The sequence below is a fragment of the Zalophus californianus genome, chromosome 7 (genome assembly GCF_009762305.2).
Source record: "Zalophus californianus isolate mZalCal1 chromosome 7, mZalCal1.pri.v2, whole genome shotgun sequence".
NCBI classification, from domain to species: domain Eukaryota; kingdom Metazoa; phylum Chordata; class Mammalia; order Carnivora; family Otariidae; genus Zalophus; species Zalophus californianus.
In genome coordinates this window covers 123,511,290-123,517,908 of record NC_045601.1, presented here as the reverse complement: position 1 = coordinate 123,517,908, position 6,619 = coordinate 123,511,290, and the positions used below count along the sequence as shown (strand labels likewise).

At 42.8% G+C, this 6,619-nt stretch overlaps 1 long non-coding RNA gene across 1 annotated transcript; it reads left to right on the top strand.

The window, feature by feature from the left end:
* Positions 1–5,158: 5,158 nt before the first annotated feature.
* Positions 5,159–6,134, top strand: LOC113927316. The gene is made up of 3 exons (XR_003521580.1): positions 5,159–5,342; positions 5,605–5,683; positions 6,044–6,134. It is a non-coding gene; the product is annotated as an uncharacterized LOC113927316 (long non-coding RNA).
* Positions 6,135–6,619: the final 485 nt, after the last annotated feature.

Genomic DNA, 6,619 nt, shown 5'->3' with positions numbered 1-6,619 from the left:
TGTTTTTAGCAATAGTTTGTAGGACAGAGGAGAGCAACCATCTACAGAGTATCTACCGTACACCAAGCACAATGCCATTATTTCCCTATCCTCAGCAGCCCCGTCAGCCAGGTTTCATCTTCCCTCGTGGTAAATGAGACGTCACGTGACTCACCCAAATTTGTAAAAGGAACAGTCAAGATTCCAATCTAGATCTAAAATAACATGGTAGTCTTTAAATAAGACATATTCAGGTGAGTTAATAGGAAAGGTAAAATGCTTGATGAATTGGCACATTTGCATCCTTGCCTAAACCATAAACAATAATACAGTAAGCACAAATATTTGTGTTTTGATTTATTGGCTCCGTCTATAGATCATATGTTTTGGGTTGTTTTGTTTTCTGCTCCTGGAAATAAATTTGGGCCAATGCATCTGTAGGCTTTCACCTGGTTCCTCTTGCAATCACCTGCCATGTTTGCCACAATTTTACCAGTCAGCATTTCCCAAACTGGTGCCTTGAAGAACACTTGCCAACCAGGAATTATTAAATGGGACCCTAAAAAACCTTAGATGCACAAATTTAAATTAAACAAAATTAACAGATTTATTTAATGCAAAACTTTTCAGTTTAGGGGGCCTTTAATCTGCTAACATGTATTACGCATTGTCAAGGGACAGGTAGTATACATCTCCCAAACTTATTTGAGCCCACAATATTTTTTTTTCACCACACTTATTAACATCTCCAAAATGAGTATGGAACACAGTTTGGGAAAATTGCAACTAAACGGATTTGTTTTTCATGAGGTCAGTCCTTAGAAGCCATTTCTATGCAGGTACCTGGTATACAATTCCAGAAACGACCATCGGATGAACCGTGAGCTTTTTCTTGGTGCCTAGTGCAAATGTTTTCTACTGGGCCTGATAACCTGGACTAAGTCAGCTCCTAAGATTCCCAGACTGGCACTGTCTCCCAAGCTATGGTCACTCCACAAATGCTCAACAGCCATAACTATTCATACAAAGCGCTGCAAAGTTTCAGAGTTCTTTTGCCCACACGCCAGAGTTAGTCACTTACCTGTTGGTTTCCATTGACAGCAGGGACCATGTCTCACTTACCTTTCTCGCTCCTTCATTAACTCCCCCAAGTCTGTTGGAATAACCCTTGGTTAGATGCCTGCCCCACTCTCCAGGTAGGCAAGACAGGTCCTTCTGTCTCCACTGACCATTAGTGAAACAAGACACACAAAGGTGGATATCCATGTCAAATTTTGGAAGCAGCACAGCCAGGACTAGAACTGACAACACAGGATGCTGAATAATAAGATCATTCTCTTAAAGACATACTGGCAGAGGGCTCCAAACTCTAAACTACCGAATAGTAGTTGTCTACGGAGGAGAGAAAATTGAGCCTGAGACCTAGACACTGCCCCAATCGGTCTGCAACTCATGAACACAGACACAAAATACCCATGTAGGAGGAACACGCAGCCCTTCTCATCCCACGGGCTCTCTGAGCAAACCCAGAGGGCAGTTGCTATAGGGAGGCAGATGTTAACAAGCACAAGAATGAAACAAACTCTTTCACCACTGGATACGTGAGAACAATCAAATACAGAAGAACCGTCCTGCCACTGCCCATGGGAAAAACCATGTGCTTGTTGAAATCATTCCCACTTGGGCAATTATATAGAACTTCCCTCTGCTTTCACATTTTCCAGAACTGTGCCAGGGAGTTATCAGACTGGCCAAAGTTCTACATTGATTATTCTTACTCCTTTGTCCAAGGGGGAGTAATACAGAAGGTATGAAATATTTTATAGATTTAATTTGGGGGTAATATCCATTCCACATGTCAGGGTACCCCTGAGACCACTGCTAGGGGGAATGAGAGCCATGGGGGCTGGCGTTCTCCCAAAGTCCTTCACCAAAACTCCCAAGCAGGCCTGTATGGAGGGGGCAGTGAATGAAGGACTGTCTAATGATCCAGTTACTGTTCCAAAATCCACAATGCAGGAATGAGATTCAACACCAGACCATGGCCCCAGCCAAAACATTATCCATAGAACCAAGATGGTGAAACTCAGAAAAGACTTCCAGAGTCTAAATATTATTTTGATAAAATACTTCCATTTTTCCAAAACCTAGGCTTAGGAGCATTTACAAGGGAATGTATTTCCCCCACAGTGTGATTTGCTAGAAGCAGGAGAAAACAATGTAATTTCCATGATGAGGAGAGAAAGGTCCATCCAGAAGGAAGCATTTTAACATCCCCACTTAGGGAGATAATCCTGAGAAAATTCAGAGGAGAAACTATAGTCTATTTTCATAAATGATCAACAAAGTCCAAATTCGGAATATTTAGTAATAGAACATATGTCTTGATATTGTCTTCAGGAGTGAAGGGGTGTGAACTCATGGAGTCACGGGATACTAGACATAGCATCTTTCGCGCTCTGGCGGCCTCCCCTCCTACAGAGCTGGCCAGACTAGGGGCTGCCCTCCTTGCAAAGCTGAATCACATCACCAGGAAGGAAGTAGGTCTCGAGATCATCTAACCCAGAGCTTCCCAGCCTTTTATGAGAAGCAGTAAACTACTGAAGTTAAGAGTGTGGATTCTCAATTCAGATTGTCAGGATGGAATCCTGGCTGGACCATTACCACCTGTGAGTTAGACAAGCTCCTTGACCACTCTGTGATTTGGAAGTAACAATAGACAGAAATCATGGAGAACAGGATCTGGCACAGAGCATAGCTCAGTAAATGGTAGCTGTCAGCTGTACACCTTGGACCTAGGCTCTTTTGTCCCAGTGCCCCACTCGAGCTCCCTAATCACTTTGGGGTGAGGATGAGCCTCCTTGGAGCCCATGTTTCTTTCTATAGACCATATTCCAGATAACTGGGAGCCTGAATTTCCTGCCCAAGCTGCTTTTCCCACTTTGAGGGCCTACGTGGATCTATTCCCTAGGGTCTGTCCTCCTGGGATCTGTGACACCCCCCAGACCCTGAGGATAAAGTGGCACAGCTGTCGGTGGGGTATGGATGGAGCTTAGAGGCCCCTCGGGTGTTGGGGATGAGAAGAGAAGGGGCGACAGGCCACGGGCCTAGAGTGGGCTTGTCCTGCACTGCTGCATATAACCTTAAGGAGCCCGGGAATTCTGAACTTGAACCTGGTCTTCAGGTAGTTATGAAGGTATATTTGCAAAGGCAGGAGAATAAGAATGTATTTTGTTCAACAGTTAGACCTATGGTATGTGGCTTCCATTTGTATGCTTTCTGTCCTATCTTCTCAGGACAGAACTGCCCTCTACAGTGATTATGGTTTCTTTCATCAACCACCCCACCAAAGATCCTGGATACTATCCTGTTGGACACTAAAGTCCACTTTTTCCCAAGAAGCACATGTATATGGCTTCCTCATTATATTTATATTTTAAGAGAAGTTTGCACCAAACCTCAAAGGAACAACAACCTGTGGCTGGAGCAGACCACTGGACATCAGAGTCTGTTCACAAGAAGCTTGCCCAGAGTCAGTGTAGCCTTCGGGGATGGTTACATCATCCCCTCAGAAGCAGGACTTGGCAGATCCCTGCTCGGTGCTCCTCCCTTCACGGGGCTCAGCTACTTCCTCCAAATCAGCTTCTCTCTCTCTCTCTCTTTGACAGAAGCAATTCCACTTCTAGAAACTCATGCTAAGAAAACAGTGTGAAACTGTGAGTCCCAGGACAAGAGTGATGACATCTGCTTTTTAGCTGATGACTTCCTAACCCCAGCGCGGTGCCTGGCCCGTCGTGAGTGCTCGATGCACAATTATTGCATGTGTGAAGGAATGGCCGAGGATTTGTGGAGAAAGACATTTCCTGAGACATAACTTGTAATAGTGAAAATATTGGAAGAAAACTATTAAATAAAATATCGAACATCTATATGATAGAATACTAAGCAGTCATTAAAGTTATGTTTTTAGATAAATTCCAGTGGCATAGGAAAATGTTTACAATAGAATTTTAAATAAAAAATCAAGATATAAAATTATATACCAAATAAAGAGTAAAAACCCAATCGTGTGTGAAGAAACACACGCACACACACACCAGTTACATCAAGGTGTTAGCGGACTTGTTCTGTGTAGTGGTCCGGTTCTGAGCAATTTTAATATTCCAATTCATCCTTTTTGTTATTTTCAAGTTTTTCTACAATATGTATATGTGCAAATACTAACAAAAGTTATTTTAGAGAGAGAAAATTCCATAGACAAAGTGAAACATGAAAAAGGATGCCAAAGCAAAATTTTGCAATATAGGTTACTATTGTTCCTTTATAAACTCCTCACACATATCAAAAAGCAAAAGATGAACAGTCCCACAGAAAAATAGGTAAAATATTTGTGGCAGAGATTAGCTTTCCACCAAATTCCACTCTCCATGCCACCCCCCGTGCTCCCCCCCCGCCACAGTCCTGGCTCTGTGTTGGGTTGGTCAGCCCAGCCACACTGTACTTCTCAGCATCCCAAGGAGGTGGGTGTGGTCTTACAGCCAAATTCTCTCCAGCACAGAGTGACATGGAAATGAAGTGCACCAATTTTATGGCCCCCAAACTCCCCAGGGTAGTTTATACATCAGTAGAATCTCATTTCCAAAACTTAACGTATATTGAGCTATTAACATGAGCTCAGTTCTTTATAGATGTGATGTCATGTAATCTTAACAACAACCCCATGAGGTAGGTTTTAAGAAAAACCTGTTTTTTCCTTCCTATGTAGGGAAAACTCCGGTTCCTCCTACTGTACCTTTCTGTCCCATGTTTCTCCTGTGTGTTCTCATTACTTTTACAGGATGACCACGCTCACACTCACACTCACACCTCTGACCCTTCTGGTCACCAAAAGTTTTGGGGGCATCTTGCCCACACCAAGCCAATTCTCTGTGACACCAGCTGGGTGTCCTACAATTTAATTCATTATGACACTATCCACTCAGAGACAGTGTCAGATCCCCACAGGTTAAGGGTTCAATCAGTCCTCTGGGACTGTCCCCTCACCTTCAGCTGCCAGTCGCAAGCCCAGGTAATCACCAATGCTTCTGACCAACCTGCTACAGACTGAGTTTTCATGTCTCCCTCCAACTCAGGATGCCAATAGCAAGCCCAGGCTGTTACCTGGCCATCAGTTAGAGATTCCCATGACCCCCCTCCTTGAGTTTGATTAATTTGCTACAAGAGTTCAAAGAACTCAGGGAAACACACTTTCCGGTTTGTTAAACAGTATTTTAAAGGGTACAGATGAACATCCAGATGGAAGCGATATGTAGGGCAAGCTCTCCAAACCCTGGACTCTTGGATTTCTATGGAAGTTTCTTCAGGTAGGCATCATTGATCATTAGCTCCATTTTTAGCTCCTCTCCCTTCTCAAGAGAAAATCCCAAGCTTCCTACCAGGGTTTGGTCTTTGTGGTGACCAGCCCTCATCCAAAAGCTCCCCCCAGAGTAGCCTCAGTAGAACAAAAGTTGTCCCTAGTGCTCTTACCATTTAGGAATATTCAAGGGGTTAGGAGCCCTGTGTCAGGGATGGAGTCAAAGAGTAAGTATCAGAATAAGAGATGCTCCTGGTGTTCTTATCACTCAGGAAATGACAAGGGTTTCAAGAGCCTTGCATCAGGAGCTGTGGGCAGAGAGCAGTCAATACGTTCTACTATTTCACACAGGTATTATTATTCTCCCCACTTTAGAGATAAGAAAACTGATGCTACAGCCTCAGTTTTCCCTGTGACGTGTGGTATGTGTATCTCTAGAAATAACCTGAGAAGTTATCTGCTAAAACATCTTAGTGGTCATTTCTTATTTTCAGATTATAAATACCATATATATGTGTGTATATATACATATATATATACATATATATGTTTTCTCAACAAACATACTTGTATAATTTTTAAATGTAAAAAACTCTTATAAATAGCATAATCCATTAGAATTTTATGGATAATAGATTGTACAGCTTAAGACATTAGCCAAACAACATTCAGAAGAGTACAAATTATCCTTCCTTTTTGGGGTACACACAGACAGTTTTCACTACCAAAATTGTAAACCAAATCTGGAAGCTTCAAAAGGAGGTCTGAAGAGCTAATAATTGCTGGGACTTCAAAATTCACCATGACCCTCCTGTGAGACCCTCGGATTCTCTATCATCTGATAATGAGCATGGCATACTGACCTGGGTCATCCCATTCAAGACAAATATGCCAACATTAACCTGTGATAAACCAGACGTCAGCACGCTTTTTCAATAAAGAGCCAGATAGTAAATATTTTAGGCTCTTTTGGGTCGTACAATCTGTTATAACTACCTAGCTGGGCATGACTGTCCCCCAATAAAACTCTATTTACAAAAACCATGGGAGGCATGGTTTATCAAACCCTGTTACAGACCCTTGCTACTCAAAGTGTGGTCCCTGGACTGGCAGCATCAGACCATCTGAGAGCATGTCAGAAATGCAGAATCCCAGGCCCCAGACCTACTAATTCAGAATCTGTATTTTAGTTAGATACCTTGATGATTTGCATACACATTCAGGTTTGAGAAGCACTGTTATAAAAGCTGATTCTCAAGCATGGCTGCTCACTGGTACCATCTGGGG